Source organism: Capra hircus, chromosome 16 (genome assembly GCF_001704415.2).
Source record: "Capra hircus breed San Clemente chromosome 16, ASM170441v1, whole genome shotgun sequence".
Lineage (NCBI taxonomy): Eukaryota > Metazoa > Chordata > Mammalia > Artiodactyla > Bovidae > Capra > Capra hircus.
The window spans coordinates 66,527,868-66,546,170 of NC_030823.1; the positions used below are offsets into that span (position 1 = coordinate 66,527,868).

Genomic DNA, 18,303 nt, shown 5'->3' on the forward strand with positions numbered 1-18,303 from the left:
AAAGTCCCATGGGCAGAGGAGCCTGGCCAGTTACAGTCTGTGGGGTCACAAAGAATCAGACATGGCTTAGCAACTAAACAACAACGTAGGGGCATTAAAAAAATTAGCATTTTCTTCTTTCATAATGATGAAAATGGCAGTGACAAGTAGGGTGCTAATTGGGTGTTAGGTTTAAGATGTCTTTGAACCTAATACCATCAATAACAAATTCAACAAACATCCTTTGAGCTCCTAATATGTTATAGACTTTGTGTGGAAAAAGGGTTTACTAAAATAAAGGTCTGTTCCTTACCATCATGGAGCCTAAAATATTTTTTCTTAGACAGCCAAGTGTGATACAAATTTATCAGTGCTTTAGTAAGTGTTCATATTGAAAGAATAATTCTGCTGGAAAGGGGAGTGGGTAGAGAAACTTTCAGACAAGGTATAATTGAGGTAAGCCTGGCAGAATAAGTAGGATTATTTTAGCAGAGAAAGTTGTGCTAGGAGATTAGTTTCTGTGGCAGTCTGAATGAAAGATGAGAGTTAATTAGCTGGATGCCAAAAAAATTCACAAGTGAGACTTACTTTCATTTTCTTTGATTGGGGTGTCTTATTAACTTGACTTCGTTAATATATAAAGAGAGGAATGACTCATTAATTATATTCACAGGCAGATAAACAGTGACAATGCCAATTTATTGATTTACTATCACTATTGTTGCATTATGGAGTAGGACACCGAAGTGAAGCAGTATACGAGAGGGACATATTATTATGAATAAATTGGTTCACTGGTGACGATTTAGAACCTTCTCTGTTCTATCTGCAATCTGTATTTAGAGTCCTCTATTCAGGTCTCTCTAAAAGCATCCCGTGTTGGCTAATAATTTTCACTGGATGTATGGATTAAACTATCAAATAGTACCTTATTCCTCAAGTCCAAGGTCATGGGAGACTGATCGTTTTCATGTGCTTAGAATATAGGAAAGGTGAAGTAGAAGTCGTGAAAAAGAGAATAGAAAGCGACTGCACGTAAAGGAAGAAAAATCAGTCATGAAAACATCAGTCTTCTTTTTTGCTTTTAAGCCATGGATTTTGACAAGTAACTACTTTTTTGTAGTTAATTCAGCAAGTTCTTAGGCTGTTCTTTTTGCTTACTTATCTAGTGAATAAATTACCTTATTATCTTCTGTCTAAATTTTTCAAAAATTTCATTACTAATGGTAAAGGATCTGAAACTTAATGACTAGTAATAATGCATAAGGTGGGATTGGACTTAAAGAGGCTGCTACATACAATATTGCTCAGTTTCAGATGGGCCCACCTATATTCCTCCTAACAAATCTTGATGGGCAGGCCCAGTACATAGGATGAATAACAGTCTTCACACCTAATTCATCCTATATATCGAGACAGGCTATGAAAGCAGGGACTGTATTACCTAAGGTGGAGATTCTTGGAACTAGTAGGCTAACGCTGGAAATATTTTTGGAGGAACTAGGACTAAGTGAGGATAGCCAATCTGAATAGGCATCATTCATCAAGAAGTCTATGTAAACAATGAGATCATAGGTAGGGAGCCAAACTGAATAGAATGTGGGCAATGGGAGGTGACCTGACATCCATTCCAGAGAGGAAGAGACATACCTGCAGTAGATTGTTCACTATAAGGATGGAGTTAAGTCCAGTCTGATTTAGTAAGGGTGGAAAGAGGCAAACATCTGCCCATACATTAAAAAAAATTAATTTATGTGTTTTAATTGGAGGCTAATTACTTTATAATATTGTAGTGGTTTTTGCCCTTTGACATGAATCAGCCATGGGTGTACATGTGTTCTCCATCCTGAAACCCCCTCCCATGTCCCTCCCCATCCCATCCCTCAGGGTCATTTCAGTGCACCAGCCCTGAGCACCCTGTCTCATGCATTGAACCTGGACTGGTGATCTATTTCACATATGGTAATATACATGTTTCAGTGCTATTCTCTCAAATCATCCCACCCTCGCCTTCTTCCACAGAGTCCAAAAGTCTGTTCTTTACATCTGTGTCTCCTTTGCTGTCTCACATATAGGGTCATCATTACCATCTTTCTAAATTCCATATATATGCGTTAATATACTGTATTGGTGTTTTTCTTTCTGACTTACTTCACTCTGTATAATAGGCTCTGGTTTCATCTACCTCATTAGAACTGATTCAAATGCATTCTTTTTAATAGCTGAGTAATACTCCATTGTGTATATGTGCCACAGCTTTCTTATCCATTCATCTGCCACTGGACATCTAGGTTGCTTCCATGTCCTGGCTATTGTAAACAGTGTTGCAATGAACAGTGGGGTACACGTGTCTCTTTCAATTCTGGTTCCTTGGTGTGTATGCCCAGCAGTGGGATTGCTGGGTCATATGGCAGTTCTATTTCCAGTTTTCTAAGGAATCTCCACACTGTTCTCCATAGTGACTGTACTAGTTTGCATTCCCACCAACAATGTAAGAGGGTTCCCTTTTCTCCACACCCTCTCCAGCATTTATTGTTTGTAGACTTTTTGATGGCAGCCATTCTGACTGGTGTGAAATGGTACCTCATTGTGGTTTTGATTTGCATTTCTCTGAGAATGAGTGATGTTGAGCATCTTTTCATGTGTTTGTTAGCCATCTGTATGTCTTCTTTGGAGAAATGTCTGTTTAGTTCTTTGATTTTTTGATTGGGTCATTTATTTTTCTGGAATTGAGCTGCATGAGCTGCTTGTTTATTTTTGAGATTAATTCTTTGTCAGCTGCTTCACTTGCCACACATTTTGTTTGCTGTTTTGCCATACTGTGTAGCATGTGGAAGCTCCCCAAGAAGGGATCAAAACCACGCCCTCTGCAGTGGAAGCACAGCATTTCAACCACTGGACCACCAAGGAAGCCCTCCCCATATGTTTTAACCCTAATCATAACATACCCTGAAATTCTCTTTAAAAGCATTTAATCAAAACTTTTTTTGATTAAATGGTTTTAAAGATGTATGGATGTGAGAATTGGACCATAAAGAAGGCTGAGTGCCAAAGAATTGATGCTTTTGAACTGTGGTTGTTGGAGAAGATTCTTGAGAGTCCCTTGGACTGCAAGGAGATCAAAACAGTCCATCCTAAAGGAAACCAGTCCTGAATATTCATTGGAAGGACTGATGCTGAAGCTGAAGCTCTAAAATTTCGGCCACTTGATGCGAAGACCTGGCTCATTAGAAAAGACCCTGATGCTGGGAAAGATTGAAGGCAGGACGAGAAGGGGAAGACAGAAGACAGGATGGTTGGATGGCATCACCACCTCAGTGGACATGAGTTTGAGTGAACTCCGGGAGATGGTAAAGGACAGGGAGGCCTGGCGCACTGGAGTCCATGGGTCGCAAAGAGCCGGCCACGACTGAGCGACTGAACGACAGAATCAAAACTTTTATCTCTAACAGGTTACACACTGTTGGCTATCCCCTCCAAATACTGAGGTACAATTTTTTATTATCAAACTGATCTGAGCAAGTTGAAGCTGTTTTTCAAAGGAGTCTTTCTTCACAAGAGTCTTAGGATGTATGCCATGAAAAACATAGTCATTTTTTTTTTTAACCTTGGGAAAAAGGTAGAAAAAGAAAAAATAGTAGTGTGCTTTCTGTTCCTCTACTTAGCATACTTAACCTTCAGAAATTCAGAATCTTCTTCGGAAAGAAAAAGATCTTCACTTTCTGAGACACCACAGACCTTTTTTTTTAGGAAGGATAGATTGATGATATAGCGGTTTGAATTTATGGGAGAAAATCAAGACAAAAAGAAGTTGGATCTTGGGCTACAGAAAGCAAATAATTTTCCAGAATATTTAATGATGGCATCTACAGAAGTTATATTCTTTGAAAATGTTTTAAAAGAGTGTGCTGAATATGAAAGATAAAACCTAGAGCTTGTTATACTGAGTGAAGTAAGTTAGAGAGAAAAACAAAATTCATATACTAACGCATATATGGAATCTAGAGAAATGATACTGATGAACCTATCTGCGGGGAAGCAGTAGAGACGCAGACATAGAGAACAAGCTTATGGACACAGTGGGGAAGGACAAAGTGCAATGAACTGAGAGAATAGCACTGAAACGTATATACTACCATACGTAAAATAGATAGCTAATGGCAAATTGCTGTATAACAGAGGGATCGCAACGTGGTATTCTGTGACAGCCTCCAGGGGTGGGATGCAATAGCTGGTGGGAGCAAGTTTCAAGAGGGAGGGGACATATGTATACTTATGGCTGATTCACACTATTGTATGGCAGAAACCAACACAACACTGTAAAGCAATTATCCTCCAATTAAAAATAAATTTTAAAAAGACCAAATTAGAAGATCCTGTGTTTGAAAAGCAAGATATACTAAATGAATAGGTCAGTCTTTAAAGAGACTAACTGATTCTTATGGAATTTGGATAAATTTAATCTATATACCTTCTTTGTTACAGTGACATCAGGTATTTGAATTTACTTTGCATATTTTTGATTTAACCTGATTTGATTTTTTTCCCCCTAAATCTCAACATATGTAGTACATTCTTTGGTATGTCTTTAATCTTAAAGTTACAAACACATGGTTATAAACTGGCCTTTGGTGTTTGGGGAGGAAATATTTAAATTGATTTCATTTTTAAAGTGGTCTAATAGTTCATCTCCAAAATGTGTAGCCTATACTTTAGGTTCGTTATAAACTTTGCTTTTGTAAAGAGGAAAAAAAATGCTCTGGGTTATTCATCTTTTCAGTTGAGTTCTTGTTGAGAAAAAAAAAGGAGGAAGCAGTAGCTACTTAAGGACAAGAAGTATTTTCAAACACACATGCATACACAGCATCCATGAAATTTAGAACTGGTTAACTTACATTTCACTTGTGCATGTTGGCTGACTTCAGCCTCCTAGTTCTAAACAGTAAACGTTTACATTTAAGATGTTAACTCCTCCAAGAACAGCGCTTTCCCTGCCTTCCTTTTTAATTCCACCTTAACGCATCTGCAAAGACGAAAGGAAACCAGCCCACATTTTAGCCCCTCCTACCAAGGATAAGACTTGAACTTCTCTGTGGTCCCGGGCTAAGAAAGGATCCCGACTGAAAACTAGAGGCGTAAAGGAGCCCGAAGGATCTCACTGTAACTCTGGGAACTGTAAGCAATCTATTTACTCTCCCCGCACCCCCATCCCCGCTCGCTCCAGGTCTCTCTCCCACTCTCGATAGCTTTTAGTTTCTACCTTGCTTGGAAGGAAGAAGGGACGGAGGGAAGGCTAGGAGGCATCGCTCTCTCGAAAGTCTGCATGCCTTCTGTATTTTGCAATAAGACACAGATCGGGGGACCTTAATTTGCTTCTAACAAATGCCAGTTTGCTTTCCGGGGGCTAGAGGCACTGTGGAGTCCGAGATAAGGCGTTTCCTTCTTTTACAGCCCGGAAAGAAAGCTAACGTTTAGAACCGCAGCGAGGTGACTCTAGCTAGAACTCCACGTGAGGTTGTGGCCAATGCCCATACTCGAGCAACCTGCTGTTTGACAGCCCTGAGGATCTTTAGCGAAGGAATTTATCCACTCATTTAAGGTTTAATTGAAAAACGGTCATTTCGGTTACTTATGCAAAGCATACCTGGGTATTTAATGTGCAGCAGTGTTACGTGAAAAGATGGACAACATTGAAAAACTAATTGTACAATGACTGGCCTTCTGATTCGTCCTTCTAAGTTACTGGACATGCCAAGAGGGCAGAGCTTGAAACTAGATGTGGAAAAGATTTGCTCAAATAAGAAAGTTAAGTTTTGAGTGGGAAACTATTTTAGTAATTTCGTATTGAAAGCATTCGTTAAAAAAAAAAAAAAGCCACTTGGATTTGAAATGATAGTGGTTTAATTTATTTATGTCTCCTATATTGTACTCATTTTAGTCTTAGAAATGACCTCAAAACGTAAAACAAGAAATGGTCTTCAGGTTGGTTGATGACGTAAGCACTTATTCATCTAAGGGAGATGGAGCATACAGGAGGCAGACCATTTGGATGTATGTCAATTTCAACCTATGATATTTGCATGTATAACCTTTTGGATTCAAGGGGAATTTCTGTTTTGTTTTATTTCTGTTTGCTGCACAAATTTGAAATTGTGGCCTAAGAGAGGTTTGCAGGGAAGAATAATGAAACAAATCTTGCTTAAGAGTTTTAAAATTATATTCCAGATATCTCTAAACCTTGCCGATCAAGTTGAATATTGGGATTAAACAACAGATATTTGGTTCTTTCATTGTGCAAAGAAAGAGTTAAATTTTCATTTAAGCAATAATTGTGAAATGCACAGAGAAGTGTTTAATCTGCATTTGCTCAAAACTGCTTCACAAACTTCCTGTAGGGGAAGCACATTTCATGGGACAAGAAACTAAGAAATGTATTTAATAATTTTCCTTTTCTCAATTAAACATGAATGAAAAATATCTCAAAAGTGACTTGCAATGTTAATTTTTTCTTTTTTTTACATTTTACATTTATCAGCTTCTTGCTAACAGTACCTGATAAAGCTCATCCCACAGAGGTAATTTGCCTGTGTTTTTAACCTATCAGTATCATTCCTAGTGTCTGCTTAGAAAGCAAAGTCATAAAAACCAAATTGTTTGCATATTAAAAAAATATGTTCCAGGAATAAAAAAGAGGAAGACAGAATTAGCTGTGGTTCCTTTTCCTCTCTTGTGCCTTTTATTTACCATTAGTTTTTTTCTTCCTCTTGCTTGTAGAGTTAAGCTTTAGTCATTCTCAACTTCTTTTTTATTTTCACAGACCCTTTTACAAACCTTATGAAAGCTGTAGACCCCTTCCCTGAATAATGACATACGCTCCTCAAAAATGCACAAATTTTTAAACACCTTTAGGAATTTCAGATTCTCCAAATGATTCATGTCATGTGAAAACATAGTATTTCTTAGAATTTTGGAGTTTTCTGACAGTATAAAATAATTAGCAAATTATTTCCCTTATAAGTAAAGAACTACCTTATAGTGAATATTGCATTTATTCAGTTAGTGTTTCAGAACTCTAAATAATTTTGTATAATGGAAAAACTACTTGCCTGGAAATCAAATGACCTACATTCTAGACTCCACCCCAATAGTAATTAGCTGTACAATCTTAAGCTTGCCATTTTTCTGTAACATCTGATATTTCTTATTGCCAAATGCAATCAGTAAAACGTAATAGGGAAGTAAGATACATGTTATTCTTTTTATTAGATTGTAGGATGTCTATATTTGCTACTTTTGCTCCAAAATTCTTAATGACATTTCCCAGCATAAGTATGTTTTATCATATTCTTATTTATTACAAAGATAATTCACGCTTATTGGTTAAATCTTGTCAAATATAGAAATTACAAAGAAGAAAAGGAAAACTGTACATATAGTCCCCCTAAGGGGTAACTACTTTTAAAATGTCATTTATTCAATCAGAAATATTTATTGAGTAACTAGCATGCATCAGCATAGAGACAAGGAATTCAAGTATATACATCTCTTTATATTTTTAGACATTTTTCTATAATACATTTATCCATATGTGGATTTCACAAAATTGTGATTGCACTTGTTGATAAACTGAGGCATATTAAAAAATATTCGAGTTTATTTGAGGAAAAAGTGATTGCAATGAGGCAGTGCCCAACCAGAAGTGGTTAGAGGTGCTTCACTGACATTATATGGGGGGAGAGATTTTATAGAGGAAAAGCAGAAGCAGAGTAAGGAATTTATTGATTGGCTACAGCGTAAAGCTTAGTTGGCTGTTTCTGAATGATTGTCCTTAGTTTTCGATTTTGTAGCTTTGAGGCATTTACTGGCTTAAATTTTGGTTTGCTGATGCAGGTTGTGGTGGCATTAGGGTCACCTTAGTCTAATGACCTCCATGTTTAATTAATTTAATACACTGTTCTTGCTGTTTTGTAACATGCTTCTCCTCAATCATGAAATTTTCTCACAAGACATTTTTATAGTCTTTAGTTTTTCTTTGATATTCATTCAGATAGTAAACAAATATTAGTGAGCCCTCCTATGGGTCAGGCACTATGCAAGTGATGGCAGTCTAGCCATGAGCCAGAGAGTATGCTTCTAAGATCTAATTTTTTGTCGGTGGAAATTCTGTATTAGCTGATTATAAATTGCTAGATCTTTACATGGATGAAAATTTTCTGCTGTTATTAATAGTGTTTCACTTAGGACCTCTTAAAACAAATGTTTGTTTGTTACATTTGGATAGATTTTTACAACTTTATTTATTTATTTATTTTCGGTTGCGCTGGGTCTTCATTGCTGTGCGCCAGCTTTCTCTGGTTGCAGCGAGCAGGGGCTACTCTTTGTTGCAGGGTTTGGGCTTCTCATTGGCATGGCTGCTCTTGTGGAGCACAGGCTCTGCAGCACGAGGGCTCAGCAGTTGCTGCACTGGGGCTTCAGCAGTCATGGCGCACCGGCTTAGTTGCTCTGTGGCATGTGGAATCTCCTGGACAGGGATCAAACCAGTCTCCCCTGCGTTGGTAGGTGGATTCTTATCTCCTGTGCCACCAGGGAAGTCCTGGATAGATTCTTAAAATGTATTTTTCAAGTTCTATTAAAAGTTCTCCTAAGTACAGGTGAGATTGTTAAGTCAAATGCTTAATCAAAATGTTCTTTTGTCAACTGTAAAAGGTTAATAATAATATTTATTGAGTATCTAGAGGATTTAAAAAATATTCAGCAAAATATTGTGGAGTGCTAGTTATTATTTTTGCCATTTTTCTGTTGATAAATATTGTATCCATGTATAAATAGAATAAGAGTATAATTTCCCTAAGCCAACATGATGTTAATATTCAAACAGAACAAATAACAGCAAATCAAAAAGCTGAGACAATTGTTATATGAAAATGGTATCTTGTTTAAATTTGCATTTCTTTCAGAAATAAGGTTGAATAGTTTTCATGGCAGCCCCTTCTGTCTTTGTGTTTATGAATTGCCTCTTTTAATGTGATTTTTCAATCTTTTTTTCAGTTTTAATTTCTAACGTGGTAAATATCAGCGGATATAACTTATATAATCAAAGACCCTTGCAGGTCCTCAATAATTCTGAAGAGTGTTAGGGGGTCTTAACATTAAAGGCCAAATTTTGAAATAGAAATAGAAATTCTGTAGACATTGCTTTTTTCGAGTTTAGAGGATTTGTTCATATTGTTTCCTGATAACGTTTCTTAAAAAGTGGGTGAGATGCATAGAAAAATGAAAGCAAGTTTTTTTATTCTCATAGACTGTCATTTTCTACAAAATCAGGGAAGTAGAAGAGGTTTCCGAGAAGAGGGCCTTTTTCGGGAGGGAGATTCTTGTAGAATCTCCCACAGCTTTAGGAACATCCAGACTTGCTTAATACAGAGAAGATGGAGACAGGACTAAGGGTTACAGATAATTCTTGCTAAAGGCTTTGTAAGAAAAATGGTATCCATGTTTGTCAAGAACTAACTTAGAGACAATGAATTTAAGCTTTAGCTATTCTTCTTCTGCTCCTTGGCCACTAGGGCAGTGACAGTTGGGAGAACCAAAGAGTTGGTTCTGGAGTTCTTTCCAAAGAAACCAGTGCAACAGAGCTGATTTTGTGGCTGTCTTTTGATGCCGCCATACACCTGAGAAAAAGAGAGGCACCCAAATTTTGCTACCCTTGCCAGTGTGTGATTCTCACTTTTTTTTTGGATTCTCTTTGATTCCTGGTCCACCCTTAGAACATTCTTTGAAAATATAATTTATTTCTCCATCATACAAATATAAAATAAGCTTAAATAATTCAGTGCCCTCCATAAGCCGATTTATGAAGCTGCACCCCCAGTTTGATTGCCTATTGAATGAGTTGAAATAGCTTTAGTGAAACGCAGCAATCGTCTGTAAGTGATCCCTGTCAGAGTTTAATAACCACTGAGTCAAAGATGAGGGACTGGGACCACGTTGCACTCATTTCCCTTGCTTTCCCTTTTTATAGGGAGGAGAGTGCACTTGTAAATCAACTGCGCCCTTTTCCTTAATATTCCTCAGTTGCTTGACTTCTGAAGTCTGCAGGGAAGTTTATGCATTTTAGGTAATAGTCTGTTTTGAGTTAGAAAACAAATATCCATAATATGTGTGATTTCAGTCTTCCATAATATGAAAAACTCATTTTTGTAGCACTGAGCTTTGTTTTTCATTTTATTTAATTTACAGTCTGTTTTCTGATTACCTAGTTTGAAACAAAATATCAGAGGGACAATAATACCTTTTGTTTAACTAGCATTTTGTGGTTTATAAAGAGACTGCTTAAGAACTTTGTTCACATAATAACCATGTAAGTTAGCAGAGCAGATATTCACATTTTACACATGTGAAAGAGGTGTGGTTGGACAGTTAAATACCATAAGTCCCTTATATACAAACCTTCAAGTTGTAAACTTTCAAAGATGTGAACATATGTCGCAGCCTCTGTATACCAGCGTTATACCATACTACTGTACATTTCAAAGTACTATACTGTAAGATTTAAAATGTTTTCTCTATTTTTTGTGTTGGCTTTTTATGTGACAAATATTATTAATATAAAACCATTACAGTACAGTACTATATAGTCGCTTGTGTTAATTGGGTACCTAGGCTAACTTTGTTGGGACTTATGAATACGCTCTTGGAATAGAACGGGTTCATATGTTGGGGACTTGCTCTCGCTTATTTAGTATCCAAGTCTTATGATTTTCATTTTGATGTATTTTGTGTGCTTCAGTTGACTCATTGATTGGTTTATATTTCCAGTTTTGATGCATGTTATTTAAGACTGTCCACCTCTTCCTGTTTGTGTTAACATCACAAAAATTATAGGGGAAGAACTAGAAGGTACACATCCCAACAGTTCCCCTCCTAACTATTCTGTTCTTATAATGGGATTACTGATTGACATATAGAGGAAGTTGCATAAACATTTAAGAATGATTGAAGAAGTAGTATATGATTTATTTATTTGTTGAATTAGCTCCTTTTTAATGAAAAAAATTTTTTTCTTTTTTTTCCCATTTAATTAATTAATTTGTTTTTGCCTGAGGCACCGCAGGGCGTGTGGAATCTTATTTTCCTTACTAGGTATTGGACTTGCACGTCTGGAAGCACAGAATCTTAACCACTGGGCTGCCAGGGAAGTCTCAAGAAGTATTCTATAGTTTAGAATTTCTTACTTTGTAACTATTCAGCATTGTATAGAGATATATGCTACTTTAAGAAAACAAGGTATATGAAGTTTAATCCAAAAATACAAAATAGACATATTATGAGTTGTACAAAAAACAATAATGCTACTGAAGATTTTACTTTTATTTGGTAATAGAGCATTCTGTTAGGATATCCTGAGTATAACCTGCAGAGCCTATGGTTCCTTTGGCCTCATTCATATTGGTGGTTAGCTTAAAGCATTTATATCGAAATAGTTACTCTGACTTTGGATTTATCATTTGTATGAAGAAAACCTCATCATTATTTTACCTTTCTAAGCAACTCAGTAGCTTACCTAAACTAGATATTGTTTTTTTTCTGGAGTAAAATCAACTTTAGTTATAGAATGGCTTATTACACACACATATGTAAAACTCCATCATAAATAACACACAGTAGGTCATGTTTGACTGCTAGATGAAACTGTGCCCCTTGACACATTAGGTCAGCAGGTAGCTTCTGAATTTCGGTCAGTAAACAGACACACTTCCTATTTGCCCCATACTTTTATGTCCACAGCTTCGACAAGATGAGTGCCGTACCTCAGCAGTAAATTGAGATGTTAGACCCTTTATGTATTCTTGCGAGATTCTTGCATCTGTAATTGTAGAAGAGATAATGTCTGCCTGGGATTGTTTAAGGGGAGATAACTGGTGTCTGTAAGTTTTCTTCAGCCTCTTCTTGGCATGCTGGATATTAATTTCCCAAGCAGGAATCGAACTGATGCCTCCAGCAGTGGAAGCGTGGAGTCTTAACCACTGGAATGCCAGAATTGTCCCCAGGCTCTCATTTTTTATTTCTTGAAACAAAAAGGTAGTCCATTTTGTGATCTTTTTATATGTAGTTGATGCAATATTATGTGAATAGTAAGAAAAGTGCATGTGTGTACACGTTTTCAGTTGCGTCCAACTCTGCAACCCCATGGACTGTAACCTTCCAGGCTCCTCTGTCCATGGAATTTTCCAGGCAAGAATACTGGAGGGAGTTGCCATTTCCTTCTCCAGGGGTTCTTCCCAACCGAGGGATCAAACTCATGTCTCTTGTGTCTCCTGCGTTGGTGGGCAGATTCTTTACCACTAGCACCATCTGTCCAGTAAGGAAAGTAATTTAGAGCAATTAAGTAAGAATTTCTAGAACAGCATCCTGGGAGAAAGTATCTAAAGATGCATATGGCTTTGAGGACATACTAGATTCCTGCATTTGTAATTAAGATTTCTTAGTATCCATCAGTCCCTGTTATTATCTACCTCAAACAGGTATCAACTTCCTTTCCATGCAACTGTCATGAAGAAGTGGCAGATGAGTTTAAAGCTGGTTGAGGTTGTATGAACTTAGATCTCAAAGAGACGATGCTAGGGCATTTCTGTAGTTCATGGAACTAGTTTTCAAAATCATTGCTTTCAGTGTGCAATGGGAATTCATGTTCAAATATGACTTCAGAATATCATTATATTATTGATAAGTGTGCCCTTAACATATTTTAGGATGATTTCTCACAGCAAAAATTCTCATTTATAAAGATTGTTTAATTAAAAATTTAGTTGCAAAATATTAAGATGTGTGGTATTTACTTTTTGAGGCAGTGGCAAGCAGGGGTTTATATTTAAAATATATAAATGTTCACAATGTTTATATGAGATTTTTTTCTTATTTTTACCACTAATGACCCCTCGGTTGTCAGTGAAAAGCAATAAAAGTACCAGTTTTTTGAGACTCATTCAGTGTTTGCAGAAAATTTTACTGTCTGCTTAAATTTATTGTCACAATGAAAAGAGCGCTCTTGTAGAAATTATAATTTTCTGTGAAGAAAAGAATTTCTAGATACTATTCATGAATATGACTTGATCCCCGGGTTGGGAAAATCTCCTGGAGGAGGGCATGACAACCCACTCCAGTATTCTTCCCTGGAGAATTCCAGGGAAGAGCTGGAGCCTGGTGGGCTACAGCCCATGGGGTGGCAAAGAGTCAGACAGGACTGAAGTGACTTAGCACACACACGCATTCATTAATATATGCAACATGCCTAAGAAAAGAGTAGGAAACATATACCTTTTAAAAATTCTTCAAAGAAGAAGAGGTATTAGAGAAAGCATATTAGATAGTCTGTACTCACTTTTGCACTTAAGAATTTTACCTGCTGGGTCAAGGAAATAAAAAGGCAGATGCTAGTATTATCCAGGAATGTTTGATCTCTGGGCTATGCACATGTTTTCCTTCACGAATTCAGTATGTTTTAATTAATACTAACTACATGCTAGGCACAGTGCTATGTTTACAACATACCTGAATAAAGAGTTAATTCCTTCTTGGAGGAGAGAGATAATAATTAAGCAAATAATAAACAAATAATAAGAGGAGCAAATGGACTTTATTACTACAGGCTAACCTGGGGAGGTGAAGGAAAGGTTTCCTGGGGAGGTAAAATTTAAACTGGGATGTGAAGGTTGAGAAGCCAGGCATGAAAGGGGAAGGGATTGAGGGTGGTGAAGCTCAGATGGGAGCTTGAGACAGAGAACAGCATTTGCAAATAAGCCTGCAAAGGAACAACCAAGCAATCTGATGGAAAACCAGTAGTTAGGATAATGTCGTGGAACCAAAAAAGCAAAGTGGTTCCAGAGAAACAGGAAAGTTGACAACCACGTTTGAAAACTTGGAAGTCATTAGTGGCGTTAATAAGAGCAGTTCCAGTGGAGCGGTGGGGATTCGATAACATGGCGGAGGGGATGGGAGGTGAGGACTCTGAGGACATGAATAGATACACTGGGAGCAAATGGCCCTTTCAAGAAATGTGTCCAGGAAACACAACATAAAAATGGAGACATACTCTTGGCAGAACCTTGAGGAGTTCAGTTCAGTTCAGTTCAGTCTCTCAGTCGTGTCCGACTCTTTGCGACCTCATGAATCGCAGCACGCCAGGCCTCCCTGTCCATCACCAACTCCCGGAGTTCACTCAAACCCATGTCCATCGAGTTGGTGATGCCATCCAGCCATCTCATCCTCTGTCGTCCCCTTCTCCTTCTGCCCCCAATCCCTCCCAGCATCAGGGTCTTTTCCAATGAGTCAACTCTTCACATGAGGTGGCCAAAGTGCTGGAGTTTCAGCTTTAGCATCATTCCTTCCAAAGAAACCCCTGGGCTGATCTCCTTCAGAATGGACTGGTTGGATCTCCTTGCAGTCCAAGGGACTCTCAAGAGTCTTCTCCAACACCACAGTTCAAAAGCATCAATTCTTCAGCGCTCAGCCTTCTTCACAGTCCAACTCTCACATCCATACATGACCACTGGAAAAGCCATAGCCTTGACTAAATGGACCTTTGTTGGCAAAGTAATGTCTCTGCTTTTGAATATGCTCTCTAGGTTGGTCATAACTTTCCTTCCAAGGAGTAAGCGTCTTTTAATGCTGGGCATCTTTGGTACTGATGTGTGAGTGTAGAAGTGGGAGTTTGTCTTTTGAGAGACCCCAGACATGTTCACTGATGGAAGAAGGGGGTGGAAAAACACCCCAGGAGAAGGCAGTCTTCAACACCGGAAAACAGGTTGGAAGGGATTTTTTTTTCAGCTTTATTTGGTAATTTACTGATATTTTAATAGTAACCATAATTGTTTTTCTAGTCGTTAAAGCAAGTGGTGTATTCCTACTATTTTTTAAAAAATGGAAACATGAAGGGAAAAGAAATGTGAAGTCAGCGGGAGACTAACACAGTTTGCCAATCAGATAATCTAGTAGAAAGTAAAGTTTGATAACTTAGAAAAGAAAGACATGGCCATTAGAGGGAAGTACCTGAGGAAGATAGAGGGATTTTGTGTCTAGAAGCCACCCATGGGTCGCAACAGGAGGGGGAACTCTGCTTCCTTCATGACAGGGAGAAGGAGAACCCGAGTGCCTGGGCAGAGGAGTTGGCAGAGTCGCTGGTGGGAAGATGGGGAACTTCTGTCCGCTGCCTTCTGTGTTTTCAGAGAAGGGAAATGAGGTCACAGCCAAGAGTGAGGGTGGGGTCAGGTGAGAGACTTGAAGGGGAGAAGAAAGTCTTCCTAGTGTTGGCATACAAGGGCACCAGAACAATTTAGCAAGATGCTGTGTAGTCGTGAGAGCCTCTCTGAGATTTGAGAAAGTGAACCTAAGATTAAAAACCAGTTTGCCAGGTTAGGTGGTTTTTCTCCAGCTATGTTTAAATGCTAGGAGCAAACCTCGGGAAGCCAGAATGGCTTCAGTTTTTCTGGATAGCTTTGTTTTGTTTGGTTTCAGCGGGAGTGAAAGAAATCTAGAAAGAGTGAAATCTTTAAAGAGTGAAAGAAAATCTAGAAATCCTTAAAATAAACCACCAAATACACAAAGCAAACAAAACAAAACACCTAAAATAAAAATACATAGAAATTCATGAGCATGTAGAATACACATCCTTTTTTCTAGGGTAATTATTAACTAGTAGGGAGTAGTCACAAATTAGCTTGATTTCCAGCATCTGATTGGCAAGGATTGAGTCTTTGTTCTTTTACACTCTTGGCCTCTGGGCTTAGCCAACTGGTAGGCCTGGTTCTATACTTCAGTGGCCCTCAGTGCCTTTACCTATTTCCAGGAGCCATTCTGCTGGGCTCCTTTTCCTTCCTAGTTGATAGATTGTTAAGTTCTAAAAGTTTTAACTGTTGCCATGCCTACCTTTCTTGGATGTCTAGCTGGGTTCTAGTGTATAGTTTATATCTTACTCCTCAACTCCTGCTAGCTCCTAAGGCCACCTCAGTGCTCCCTAGAAGACAGTGGTTATAGACTTGGAACCATTACAACTGTGCAATGTAAAGAGAGCTGAAACATTGAGTGATTGTAATCCACCACTGCAAAGAAGGGTCTTCTCATGTACACACTGCCATATTTAGAATGGATAACCAACAAGGATCCGCTGGACAGTACAGGGAGCTCTGGTGAATGTTATGAAGCAGGATGGGATGGGAGTTGGAGGGAGAATGGATACAGGTATATATATGGCTGAGTCCCTCCGCTGTTCACCGTGAACTATCACAACGTTGTTCATCAGCTATACCCCACGATGAAATAAAAAGTTTTATAAAGGTTATTTAAAAAAAGAAATACTGACTCTTGTATTTCCTCAAAGTTAAAAAAAATCTTGTTTTAATAAATTTTTGATTCAATAGCCATTTTTCATAAATATTTTTATTGAAGTGCTCTGGTTTTATACTGTTGATGGCCAGGTGCTTCCATGAACGGAAGCAGTGAATCTGTGTGTGTCAGGCTGGGCAGGGAGGTATGGAGAGGAAGCTCTTTGTGATCAGATGAACTTGAGTGTGCTTCTGGCTTGGATGTTTCTCAGATGCACGGCCTGCCACTCGGGAGATGCCTCTTTGTCCTCCTTTCCTCCCTGTTTCAACGACACATGTCTAACATGTGTTGGAAAGTCATCCTGGACTTTATTCCTGGTGCTGCCCAAATTTCCTTAGGCTGTGGTTTAGTGATCAAACTTCTTCCTGTCCAAAACGAAGAGAAGAGTATAACTTTGCTTTTGGTAATTTTGCATTTTCACAAACCCATTCAGGCATACTATTTCATGGGTGGAAGCTCAACTGAAACATTCTTACAGGTTTTATTAATGTTCTTGTCTCTGTTCTCTGCTGTTGATCAGAGGTTGAGGAAATGTAAATTTCATAATTTGGAGCAAATGAGTATTTCTAGTTCATTTTAACCTGTGCTTATGATGTGTGTGTGTGTGTTAGTTGCTCAGTCACGTCTGACTCTTTGTGATCCCATGGACAGCAGCCCTCCAGTCTCCTCTGTCCATGTGCTTTTTCAAGCAAGAATATTGGAGGGGGTTGCCATTTCTTTCTCCATGTGCTTATTATATGTAACCCCTAAATATTCAGGTTGGGTTTACATGTTTATTACAGTGCTAGCAGAGGGAACAAAAGCCATTTTGTTTTCTATTGTTTCACCCCTTACAGTTCTGTAAGTTCTGTCTTCAAAAATTTTACATTGAACTTTAGAATTATCTGGGTGTATTCCACAGAGGTAGCGAGAGAAAATGCAAGCCTTCAAAGCATACATAAATACCATTTAAGAGGTCTACTACACTGCATAGATTCCATGTATTTCAATATAATTGGTTTCCTTTGTAAACCAGTGTTTTCATTTTAAGAATTTTTCAGTGTCAGACCATATCATGGGGTCTGCAGGCTTCACCAGACTGCCAAATAGATCCAAGACACAAAACATCTTAAGGGCTCCTGAGAATTCCTCCTCATATGCACACTTCCTATGAACAGAGTTCTTAATCCTGCAAACGACTAAATTTCTGGATTATTTCAAAAGCGAATTATCATTCACAGTGTCTAGAAGCCCCTTCTAAAACTTCTTACAACCTGAAAACAGAATGGTGAACTTGAACCCATATTAAATGTTACACAATCCAGGATTTGTAGAACGCTCATGTCATGCTTCGTGGTTTAGCTTCCCAGTAACCCATGAGATGGGTGGGTATACGGAGCCTCTGATCTTCCACAGCTCCTGCTATTTTTTCTTTCATTTTTTTCCACTTCAGGATCATAGTCAGCATCCCACTTTTAATTATGAGATCAACCTCAGTGGCTGCTTTAAATAGTTACAGTGTGAGTTGAAAAGTAAAACTTCTCCAGAATGTTATAACTCATCCAGTAATAAAATGGCTTTCATGAAACACTGAAGCCATCATGACGGTTTTCCTGGGGGGTTTCCCTGGACTGTTTTCTTTAGAAAAAGATATGTCTTTCCCTGCTGTGGCAATCTTGAGTACGTCATAAAAAGAGGCAGCAATTAAAGAGGGAGTGGAGCCCTCAACAAAACACAGATACACTCTAGGGGGACATTATTTGCAAACCGTCTCGTCTGGAGAGAGAAAATTGTAGAAATAAATGCACTTTTCAAAACCCATTCCTTTTCCTGGCATTTTGTGCCATGTTGTTAGGTATAGTTAAGAAGCGTTAATACTGATTCCTCTCCATGATCGGTTTCTTTTAAGTAAAAGGTGGAACATTTTCTGAAAATGAGCGTAATATAGTTTGTTCAGTGTCAGTG

The 18,303-nt window shown here is 38.1% G+C and overlaps 1 protein-coding gene across 1 annotated transcript in view; it reads left to right on the forward strand.

Moving 5' to 3' along the window:
* PLA2G4A (phospholipase A2 group IVA) overlaps positions 5,047-18,303 on the forward strand; it is a 163,775-nt gene continuing 150,518 nt past the window's right edge. Inside the window, exon 1 of the mRNA XM_005690990.2 lies at positions 5,047-5,154. The gene's annotated coding sequence lies outside the window, so the exon portion shown is untranslated. The remainder of the gene's footprint in view (positions 5,155-18,303) is intronic.